We start from the raw sequence: 12,248 nt of genomic DNA, 5'->3' as shown, positions 1-12,248 counted from the left end.
ATTAAAATAAAATTTGAGAGCTGTAATTACCCCTAATCGCACCATAAAATAATCAATACTGCATTCCATTATTTCTGACTTCCCTAGTTATAGCGTTTTTTGTTAAGCTCTTGAATATTGATGAGGTGAAAGGGTTGTGTCTTCTGGCAGAGGTCTGATGGAGGTGGAATTAAGGTGGTGTCCTCTCTGATTATCCCAGGGAGACCGTGAGCGCTGCTTCTTCTCAGCTACAAATCCCCGGGGGCAGCACCAGGCTCCCTGATCTGTTCGATGATCTTCCGTCCAGCTCTTCCCACATGGGGCTTGGTGGGAGGCCAGGTTTGTTTGGGCTACATTTTTGGAGCACTCACTGTGTGCCAAGCTCTGTGCGAGCCTCCTGGATACATTAACTCATTTAACCCTTAAAGCAACCCCCTGCAGTGGGTGTTGGCAAGACTCCCCATTTTACAGATGGGCACACTGAGGCTCAGTGGGATAAAGTAAATTACCAAGGAGTGGAGTTGGGATTTTCACTCAAGTCTGTGCTCTTGCCATTATTTATGCCACCTCCCAAGACGTCCAGCTTCTGGCTGAGGGATGGAGATGCTAGCAGGAGAGTGCAGGGGTTCTAAGCGCCCTGGGAGAGGGTGACTTAGTGCCAACCTCGAGGTCAGTTGCCACTGGCCGCAGTGGCGTGAGTTTAGCTGGAAAACCTCTGGTTTCCTTTGGGGACACCTGAGAACTTCTGTCCCTTCCCTACATTTCAGACAGGGGTTCACTTCCATGAGCCTTCAAGTTCCCATCTGTAAAATGGGAATGACATTAGAACGCCCCTTAAAGTGTACGGTTTAAGGGAACTTATGCTGGGAAGTGCCAGTCAACGGGAGCTGTGAAGGTGTTGGCGACACAATGAAGAGGTCTTGTCTCTTCTCTGGCTTCAGTTTCCCCATCTCTAAAATGCCCAGGGTGGGGCACTTGAACTGGACAACAGCAAGACCTTGTCCATCTCTGACATTTCATGTTCTATGCTCTAGGCCCCAAGGTCTGCCAAGCGGACAGAGACTTCTTCCTGTGTGCTAGCCTACAAGGGTCCTCAGAAGGTCATCTCATCCAGCCCCCACCAACCCACAGGGTCACATGTCCAAGGGGTACCGCCTGTCCCTCTTTTCCCCACCTCAAGGAACCTGCACTCTTTCAAGCTGTGGATAATTTCCCTGGGGACCTGGGCCCTATGGGAGCCCACCTTCCTAATGAGAGCACCAAAGTAGTCCTTCGGGCCCCTGAGCTGGGGGTTTGAAGCTTGGACACACTCATGTACAGTATAAAAGGATGACCTTTTATTTGCTATCCGGACATCTGTGCACGAGAATCAAGACATCTCCCTACTCAGAACGCAGATAACTGTGTGCTCAGAATCTGGACGTTATTCACGGTAGCTAAAAGGTGGCAACAACCCAAATGTCCATCAGTGAATGATGGGTAAACAAAATGTGGTCTATCCACACAGTGGAATATTATTCTGCCATAACATGGAATGAAGCACTGGTACATGCCACAACATAGATGAACCTTGAAAACATGATGCTATGGGAAAGAAGGCAGACACAAAAGGCCAGATGGTGCATAGTTCCATTTATATGAGGTACCTGGAATAGACAAATTCATAGACACAAAAGTGGACAAGAGAGGGCTTCCCTGGTGGCGCAGTGGTTGAGAATCTGCCTGCTAATGCAGGGGACACGGGTTCGAGCCCTGGTCTGGGAAGATCCCACATGCCGCGGGGCAACTGGGCCCATGAGCCACAACTACTGAGCCTGCGCGTCTGGAGCCTGTGCCCCGCAACGGGAGGGGCCGCGATAGTGAAAGGCCCACGCACCGCGATGAAGAGTGGCCCCCGCTTGCCGCAACTAGAGAACGCTCTCACGAAACGAAGACCCAACACGGCCAAAAATAAACAAATAAATTAAATAAATAAATAAATAAAAGTAGCTATTAAAAAAAAAAAAAAAAAGTGGACAAGAGGTTACCAGGGGCTGGGGGGAGGGGGAAATGGGGAGTTGATGTTTAATGGGTACAGAATCGGCAAATCCAGAAAAGGCAAATCTATAGAGACAGAAGGCAGATTCGTGGTTGCCAGGGGGATGGGAAAATGAGGAGTGACTGCTCAATGGGTATGAGGTTTCATTTTAGGGTGATGAGAAAGTTCTGGAACTAGACAGCTACATAAAATGTACTTAATGACACTGAATTGCATACCTTAAAAGGTATACAATGTTAAATTTTATGTTCTGTGTATTTTACCACATTAAAAAAAACTTTTTTTTTTACTTGTTCAATAAGTTTATTACTGTCTTTATCTGAAAAATCTTCGTAGAAATTGTGGTTTGGTTTATTAACTCTCAGCAGCCCGTTCCTGAGCTCTAAGGAAGCTTGCCTTCTTCTGAGCTACCCGATCTTTCTTCTGGGCAAGTGACATTTCGGGATGTTTCCACCTCTTCTTTTTAACTTCTTTCTTAGGCTTCTTCTTGTACACTGGATTCTCTCATATTGCAGCATGAGCTTTCTTATACATCTCCTCCATCATGTCTGGAGTTACGTTTTTCTTTATGTATTGAGAGAGTTGTTTTTTGTAAGTATCTTCATCTTCTTCAATCAGGTAATGCATATAATCTGCAATGTTCTGCCCCATGATGTGCTTTTGGTGTACCTCAGCATTAAATTCTTTGCTTTCTGAATCATAACCAGGGAACCGTTTGGTACTGTGAGGGATAGACAAGCCTCCATCGACAGCTCCCTTCAGGGCCCCAAAAACTTTATTCCCAGTAGTACTCCTGGCAAGCCCTGCATCCAGGTAACAGGTGAAGGCACCAGGTTGACCATCAATGCTTTCCACATTGTATTCATCTCCAGTCACCTCGACTTGGCCTTCATAAATTTTGTCCATACCAAACCTATTAAGAAGCCTGCGTGCCAGCAGCAGGCCAGTACAATAAGCTGAAACATAATTTGCCAGGCCAACCTTCACACCATACTTCGGGAGTTTGTGAGCACAGGCTGCACAAACTATCATATCTCCTTCTATACGGGCATAAGCGATCGGACAAATGATATCTCTGTTAGTTACATGACCTGTCATTCTGTATTTGGGTGTGTTGTACTTATGTTTACCTTGGATTACCAATCGTTTCCGAGCATAGTAGTCAGTTTTGCCCTCTCGCCGTCTTCTAAATTTCACTCGATATCTCTTGAAGTAGGCCTTATTCTTTTTTTGTTGTTGTTATTTATTTATTTATGGCTGTGTTGGGTCTTCGTTTCTGTGCGAGGGCTTTCTCTAGTTGCGGCAAGCGGGGGCCACTCTTCATCGCGGCGCGCGGGCCTCTCACTATCGCGGCCTCTCTTGTTGCGGAGCACAGGCTCCAGACGTGCAGGCTCAGTAGTTGTGGCTCACGGGCCTAGTTGCTCCGCGGCATGTGGGATCTTCCCAGACCGGGGCTCGAACCTGTGTCCCCTGCATTGGCAGGCGGATTCTCAACCACTGCGCCATGAGGGAAGCCCCTAGGCCTTATTCTTGACAACTTTAACAAACCCCATCCTGTAGAAGAGAGGCCCTAGCCGCCACCAAGCTGCAGAACCAGCACAGCTCCAGGGGGGAAAGAGCAAAAAAAAATTTTTTTTTTAATGTCTGGGCACCCCGGGGTCCAGTCCCGTGCCCTGAGTCCAGCTCACGCTCACGCAAGTCCCTGGGTAGTGACTGTTCCACGCAGCACATTAGAAGCCGGGGACAGTAGGGAGCTGATGAACCGCCTCGCTCCCTGTGTCATTACCATTAATAATAAACAACAATAGAGTGTATTTTTAAAACTTGCCCTAATGGAGATTCCCAAGCAGCAACCAAAACACTCAGATTACCCACTGGTCCCATAAAGATACTGACACACAAAAGCCACGTATGCCACGGAGAGCTGGGGCGAGGTGGATGCTTCCTGGCATCTGGGAGACGTCCCTCACTTACCTCCTTCCCCGCCGGTCCCACTCCCCAGCTTTGCCCAGGTACCAGGGACAAAGGCAAGGGAAGGGGTCTTCCGCATCCTCCAGGTCCTTGCCAATGCCCTGGCCTTTTGACTCAGTTTCCCCCACAGGTTCCCTTTTCTGCCTGTCTCCCCAGAGGCTGTGCTTAGGGGTGTCGGGAGGGGACGCTAGGCCTGTAGCTGCAGGAGTGGACAGGGCAGTGCTGACCGTTGTGTGCACCCTGGTGTCTTAGACTGGCCTGCAGAGACCATCAGTCCTCTCTGACATATTTCAGGTGGGTCCTGGGCCCTGATTGTGCAGGGGTCATGCTCAAGCCCCCCCAGCAAAGGAGCTGCAGAGCAGGGACTCGAAGTCCTGGCGGCTGGTCCACTCTTAGTTCTTCCATTTCATTCTCAGCAAAGGCAGAGCAGTTACCAACTCAGACTCTGGAGTCAGAGAGACCTCCCCCAGGGAACCCCAGGCCAGGCAAATCCTGGACTTCCCTAGCCTCAGTTTCCCCATCCGTGAAGGAGGCAAAGACAGCACCTCCTCATCAGCTGGGAGAATTACAGAGACGACACATGTGATGTCTCAGCGCTGAGTAAATGGTGACCATCATTCCAAATGTGAAGCCAAGCCTCGGCCTGCATGGGCTCACCGTCTCCCAACCTCCCTGGGTCCACCTGCAGCCCAGGCCGGCACTGGCCAGAGCCCTCTCCACACTGGGCTCTGACATGATGAGGCCCATCCTGATATTGGGCACTCACATGCTTTGTCAGATAACCCTCCCAGCAGCCCTGGGAGGGACAGACTGCTGTTCCATTTTACAGACAGGAAGACTGAGGTCCAGAGAGGCAGAGAGCTTGCTGGATATGGGATTCAAAAGCGGTAACTTGTGATCCAAGAGCCATTGCTTTTAAGCACTACACGATGACTGACTGGGGTCGGGGATTGCCATGGTACAGAGCAAGGTCCCTGCAATTATGTGATCCCTGTGCACATTTTTCTGGAGTGAGGGCACATAGCTCATCAAGTTCTCAAAGGGATTACAGGCAGATCTCTGTTTAAGTCCCAGCTTCTCCACATATTGACTCTGTGGCCTTGAGCATGTCACTTCCTCCCTGGTGCCTCAGTTTCCCCATTTTTCAAATGAGGGGTTTGACTGGAAAAATCTCTAAGTTTCCTCCAAGCACTGGCACTCGCTCATTCCTGGATCCTCCTATTAGATTCTCTCTTCCCTCCACCTCCCTCCTCACTCCTCATCCTAGTCCTGGCCTCCCTGACGTAGCCTTGCAAACAGCTACAGGCCCAGCCGGCAACCACATCAAGGGCCAGAGGAAAGCCCATCCCTAACTAGGGGAGGTCAGAGAGAAGGCAGCTGACACCCAAGAGCTTGGGGCTGGGCCTACTCTGCCTCTTTCTCCCCAGAGTTCCCTGATCCCATTCCTCTTCTGTGGTCAACAAGGACCCCCGCTAGACCCTGTCCAGAGGCCCCAGATCCCCTCGGTGACCCCTGAGCCAGCCACAGCCCACCCATCCGGTGAGATTTAATTGATTTCAATTGACAACCATAACAAGAAATCTCTTTTGGGAAACTTCGGAAATGGACTGGAGGCCATTAGGAAATTTACTTTTGCGAATATGATGTTTAATTAGCAATACCAATAAATTAATAGGGGAATCTTGCTGCGGTTCTGGGTTCATAAAACACCAGCCTCAGTCGGCAGGAGAATGCAGCAGCCCGAGGCTGCCTGAAGGGAGAGGACAAGGCCATCGGCTCATTGCCAGCAGCGCCCCCGCCCCCTCAGCCCCCAGCCCATCCCTTGATGGAGTGGGGGGCGGGGCAGGAAGAGGCCAGCATGGACTGGGGAAGCGGGAGGGTCTGAGTTCATAGCCCGGCTCAGCCACTTATTCCTTGGAGAAACCACTCAGCTTCCGAGCCTCCGTGTCCTTATCTGTCAAATGGGGACATTGATCATAATATCCACCTCCCAGGGTTGTCGTGAAGATTAAAGGAATTAATATGGGTAAAAGCACAGAGAACAGAAAGAAGCTGGCACAAAGTAAGTGTTACTTATTACTGCTGCTGCTACTACTATTATTATTATTAATGGGATAACAAATGGGAGGCACCTGGCATGGAGGAAGGGCTTGATAAATACTAGGTGTTACTGGCTTTTAATTTTTCTTTCCTGAGCCTAACCCGCTCTTCTGGGCTCCTGGGTACCTAGCATGGTCACCCTGATGGCGCTTTTACTACCAGAGTCACTGGCTCTCCACGGGCAGAGACCATGTCTTGCTTTTTGCCGTATCCCCGGCCCTGAGCAGGCATTGGAACACATTTGTTTGTTTTTTTGGTTTTTTAAAAGTCTGTTAGGATATTTTTTTAAAAAAAAAATTTACTTATTTGACTGCGCTGGGTCTTAGTTGTGGCATTTGGGATCTAGTTTCCCGACCAGGGATGGAAGCCAGGCCCCCTGCACTGGGAGCACGGAGTCTTAACCACTGGACCGTCAGGGAAGTCCCTGGAAGATGTTTGTAAACAAGCACAGATACTCAGCTCTGACAGTCGTCTCCCCAGCCTGCAGACCGTCCATGACTGCTGATTACTTCCAGGATTTCGCTCGGGCTCCTCGGTGCCGCCCCCGTGGCCCGTGTGATCCGGTCACCTGTCTCCCACCTCCTGGGCCTAAGGCTCCATCTTCTGCCACGAAGCCAGGCTTCCCCACTCCATGCCAGCTCCCTCCTGCCCCTAGGTCTCTGCACGTGCGGGGTACTCTTGGAGTGTCCTTCTCTGGCTGATAAACTTCTGTTCCTTCACCAAGACCCAGCCTTATCCAGTCCCCTCTGACTCCAAGCCCTGGGGGGGCTGGGAACCAGGAGGTCTTAGTCACCAGAACCCCTCCTCCTCCTCTTTCTCCATGCCACCACCACCGTGCGCAGCACTTGTAACGGGGACTTGCTGGTCCATCCCTTCAGAGGAGCTGTGCATGGCCCCTGAGCCTGTCCCCTGGAGGCTCAGATTACTCACCTTCTCTGGGTCCTGGAAGACCCGCTCCATGCCTCCTCTCAAGGAGAAAACTTCCCTGGTTGTTTCTCCAGCTTCCACGCTCCCACTTGGTTCCTACCTCTACCACCATGTTTCCCACTGTGTTGTAATAATTCGGCCGCCAGTTGTCTCTCCCCCTAGGTCTTGGTTCAGAGCTGGGCCTTCTATCTCTTCTCTCCAGGAATAGAGCCTGCTCTGCCCAAATGGATGAATAAACAAATGAATGAAACAGGGAGTGGGTTTAAATGTTGCCTCCTCCAAGAAGTCCTCCCGGGTCATCCTGGCTCTATTTGTATTCATCGCATGTACTTATCGTCTGTCTCCCCCACCAGATTGCCAGCTCTTAAAAGGCAGGTACCTTCTTGTTTTATTTACCATGACCTTCCTGGCCTCTCTCCTGGAGGCTGTCACATGGCTTTGCTAATACATATTCACTTGATAAATGAATGAATGAATGAGTAAATGAGTATCCGAATGCATGAGGGACTGAGTGAATGAATCAATGACAAACTGACTGGAGAATGAATGAACAAACACGTGAAAGAATGAATGGATGTGACCATGAATGACAGGTCGAAAGTGCTTCCCAGGGCTGGGGACAGAGCCCAGCTTCTCCCGAGCCCTGGCCGCCATGAAGATCTTGTTTCCTCAACTGTTTATTAAATTGTGTGAAGTGTATAGAAAACACAACAATAATTAAAGCAGACACAACAACAGGTAATTAATTGCATTTCCAAAATTTGATCCATGCATATGAATGAATGGGAGGTCACCGATTCAGCCACAGAGGAGCCCCCATGCTCCCCCGCGCTCTCCAGGGAACAGAGGTCGGGGGGGGGGGGGTCTCTGCAGGGTGGAGCCTGCAGAGGTAGAGAGGACATCCCTGGGGAGACCGTCTCCTCTTTCTCACCCCCTCTCCTTGGCAACACAGATCCAGGTCGCGGGGGATGATTTAGGTGATGGGGAAGATGAGTACGGCGGGAGGGATACTCCCAGGAGCTCACAGCCACAGGAAGTCCCTCGCAGGGGGAGGTGACCACTAGCTCAGCACAGAGCAGGAGGTGGGTCCCCAACCCAAGTCCACTGGCAGCATGAGGAGACCCTGGGGTGCGTGCTTAAAAATGCAGAAGCTCAAATCCTTGCCCGGGTACTCTGAGTCAGAAGGTCTGAATTAAACCTGTATCCAAATTTAAAGCAAGCTCTCCAGTCATTCTGGAAGCTTTGGGAACTTCTTGCTGGCTAACCTCTGGCAGTCCCTCAGGTCCTAGGCCCAGAACTACCCTTTCTCCTCACTGCCTGCTGCCCCCACCCCCGCAGTGCCAGGGGCAGGACAAAGTCTGGTTTGGAGGACAGATGGCCTGGAGTCCAGGATGATGGACGGTGCAGAGCTGCCAGCCCCGCCCAGCCATTCAATATTAAGTTACCACGGCCTGAAGGAAGTTTGGACAGTGCGGGGGTGAGGTCCCTCTAGGCCCCAGGACAGAGAATTGAGTTTCTGGCTCAAGATTCTACTAGAAAAACGGCCCCTCCTCCAGGAAGCCTTCTCAGCCCCAGGCTAAGTTGAATACCCAGTCTCTGGGCTCCTAAAAAGGCCAGGAGACTTACCTCTCTCTCAGCACTCATTCTGTGGAAAAGTGAGCTTCCTTCCTCCCCCTTGACAAGGCTGGAGCTGAGTCTGGCCCATCTCTGACTCTTGAGCCCGGGTGTGGCCTAGAGTGGGCACTGGTGCTGACAAATGTAGCAGGCAAAAGGAAAGGAACTGGGGTGGGCACTGGGCCCTGCCTTGTCCTTCCACCTGCCCCAGAGGGTACCCACAGCTTCTACCAACAGCCCCCATCACTCCGACTTGAGCACCCCGAGGACATCTCTCTGGCCGGAGGAGCAAGCTTGGCCCCCTGTGACTCTCATTCAACCAATGAACCAGTGACAGATGGGAGTTGGTGGATAAGTCGCACCCCGCCCCCTCCGCCCCAACACTCTCACCTTGGGACAGTTCTGAGCTGTGCTCTAGTCTCTGCGGGAGTCTTGAGCCCTGGCTGCTCACAGTGGCAACTGCTCATTGACACATTTTCCTCGTCTTCTCCCCCCCCCTCCCCCGTTCTCCTTGGAGATCCCTCTCAAATGGCACTGATGGCAGAGACCTTCAGTCCTCTCTGACATATTTCAGGTGGGTCTGCAGGGTCTGCAGATCCCTGGTCTGCTTTTGGGGAGACCCAAACTAAAAGAGCCACCAAATGAGGACCCCAACTTACTAACAAGAATTATCCTGGGAGGACCCTGGGTTGCCCTACAAAGCCCTGCACATCCCTCCACTCGCCTGGCCCATGCAGCCCCCTGTGATATGGGTGCTGCTTTTATTCCCAGTCTACAGATGAAGAAACAGAGGCTCAGAGAGGTCAGACTTGTTTGGTTGAGGCAACAGAGCAAAGCAAAGGGAGACAGGGGCTGGAACCCGGGCCTCACTTGAAGGAGCAAGATTCCAGGGTGAAGGTTGCTAACAGGTTGTCAGGTTTCATCGTCCTGAACTGTCGTTTTCTTAAGAGTCAGAACTATTTGGGAAACTATTGGAGGACCATATATTTCCTGTGTGTGGTTATACCTGCCATCCCTGGGGCACTCAAGCTTGCAACACATTTGTAGTGACCCAGACCAAGTGCTGCCCCAAGATTCCACAAGGAGGGCTGTGGTCCAGCTCAGGATTCAAGTCAGATCTCCTGGGGGTGGGGTCCAGGACACAAGAGGACTGTCTGGGAAGAGGCTGGAGTTCCTCCTCCCAGCTCCAGGTCTCTTGGCTCATCCCTGCCTCAGGCTCTGAAGAGCATAAGCCTGGGTTCAGATCTGAGCTGTGTGATCTTGGGCCCATGACTGTACCTCTCTGAGCCTCGGTTTCCTCATCTGTAACATGGGGCTCAGAGTCCAAGTTCCCAGGGCGTTGCTGGGACTAGAGATCCTAACACGTGCCAGCCTTTCAGCAGGTGCTCAACAGATGGGCTGGAGACACTTCCCAGATGCCCAAGGTCCCGGTCTCTGGAATGGTCGCCCCTCCTTTCTGGCTTATTAAGGCTGGGCAATGGGTCAGGCGACAGGAGGAATGACTGGGGGTGAGGGGTTGTCAACAGAGTCTGTTCTCAAGGAGGGGAGGCTGTGAGGCCCTGCTCCCCAGGGGCTTGCATGACTGGGAGTAAAACAGCCGCTCAAGCTCAGCAGAGACCTCTGGCTCCCTTCTCATTACCTGCCTGTTAGGACACAGTGGGCCTGGGGAACAGGCAGTCGTGGTGGTGGAACCCCAGAGATCACAGCCATTGGGGGACACTCCAGGCCTGGTGGGGACCTGCTCCTGATTATCACCCTTGACCTGTGCCCTCTGCCACCTGGCATCTCCAGGTGGAGGGCAGCCAAGAAGGTCCATTCCTCCCCAAAAAGAGGTTCCCAGGAAGACACTTCCAGGACCCTTATTCTAAAATGACAGACGCCCACATATACATAGTGGGCTTTCCTGTATTTCAACTTAAAAAAAAAAAAAAGCATCTCAATGTTCTAAATGTTCTACAGAAACTTGGAAACACTTGTGATAGTGTTGGCATTAATTTTTTGATAACATTAACTTAATCAGATAATTATATATTTAGATATTTACCATGAGCTATAGAGACCAAAATGTCACCAAATAATTTGCACTAATTTTTATAAGCAGATTAAGCCGCGTTCTCTGCTCTCCCTTGCCTTCCAGCTGGTCTTTCCTGAGGCTGCACTCCCGGCCCAGCCCAAATCCGGGTGCAGAAGCCCTGGGGTGAGAGGGAGTGGGCTTCTCCATCCCACCTCCACCCGGGGATCGGATCCCTAAGAGACCACGCAGGCCTGCCCCAGGCTCTGTGCAGCCTCCCCGACCGCCCCAAACGCCCCCAAAAGTGGCCCTCCGTCTTGGGGTGGGTGGAAGCTGCTCCCCAGACATGGAGGGAGGGAGGGAGGGTGCCCTGACGAGGATGAGGACTAGGCGGCTGGATCCCGGAGGCAGGACAGGGAGGGAAGCTCCCTCCCTGGATGCCCTGGGCGGGGAAGTGAGATCTGCCGCGTCCACCTGGTCCCGGCGAGGTCCGGGGCGCGACGGGGCCGTGTCCCCGCGGAGCCCGCGGCCGCCGGTAGGGGGCGCCTTGGTCATGCATTATTCATCGCCGAGCCGCCCGCCCGCCGCCTCCCTCGCTTTCCCGGCGCAGGCTGCGGGCTCCGCGGAGGAGCGGGAGCGCGTAGCCTTCACAATATTGTGGCAGCTCCGCGAGTGACGGCTCAGGGGAGGCGGGGGTGCGCAGCCTTGGCGGCAGGCAGCGGGCGCTGGGGCTGGGAGGGGTCCGGGGGGTGGGGGCGATGCTGGGTCACACGGCTCAAAGGGGGATCAGGCCGGGATGGGGTGGTGAGCCTAAGGGCAGAGCCTTTAGCGTCTGTCGCTCCGACCGTCCATCCATCCTTCCATCAAGTCAGCTAACGCCTAGGAGCATCTGCTCTGTGCCTGGTGTAGGGGATATAAAGGTGGACGGGGCAGGCAAGGTCCCTATCCTTAAAAACTTAATCTCCAAGTCGGGGGAAGAGAGATAAAAAGCACGTAAACGCAAATTAAGATAATCCCAGTTACTGACAAGTGCTCTGCTTAAAACACGCAGGCGTGATAGGGAGTGTGTGTCAGTGGCTGTCTAGGTGGCCAGGGAGGGCTTCTGTGAGAAGGTGACCTTTGTGCAGAGATCTGAAGAACGGCAAGGAGGCGCCTGACCTTGGCCAGTCCCTGGGCCTCCGGGGCCTCTCCTTGCCCCGCCCCTGGCCTCCTAGGGGTGCTATAAGGGTCAACCCCCCACACACTCCAAGAAGCAAGGAGGAAGGTGAGGCTCCAGTTCCGGCTGAGGGCTCAGTCAGGGGGCACCCCTGCTCAGCCTGCATCTGGGCTGCAGGTACCAGCCCAGGGGGAGGCAGGAGGCCAGGCAGCCAGCCCTGGAGCCGTGGGCATGGGTGTTGAAGGGAGCGGGTGCCAGGGGTGCCCTCCCTACCCCGGCGCAGGGCCTGGGCTGGGGAAGCTTAGAGTCACGGAGCCTTGGCATCTCAGCCCTGTATGGGGGTCTCACCACTCCACACCCCTCCCCCCAGGCCTCCCAGGTCTCTGCTCCAGGCCGGCAGGGGGCATGGAGGGCGTGGGCTCCGGGTCATCACCAGCATCGGATTTCCTTTC

At 52.9% G+C, this 12,248-nt stretch overlaps 1 pseudogene; it reads right to left on the bottom strand.

The window, feature by feature from the left end:
- Positions 1–2,362: 2,362 nt before the first annotated feature.
- LOC103006727 (60S ribosomal protein L5-like) lies at positions 2,363–3,576 on the bottom strand (annotated as a pseudogene).
- Positions 3,577–12,248: the final 8,672 nt, after the last annotated feature.

The sequence above is a fragment of the Balaenoptera acutorostrata genome, chromosome 1, assembly GCF_949987535.1.
Source record: "Balaenoptera acutorostrata chromosome 1, mBalAcu1.1, whole genome shotgun sequence".
In the NCBI taxonomy this organism is placed as follows: Eukaryota; Metazoa; Chordata; class Mammalia; order Artiodactyla; family Balaenopteridae; genus Balaenoptera; species Balaenoptera acutorostrata.
This window is presented reverse-complemented; position numbering and strand designations above follow the sequence as displayed.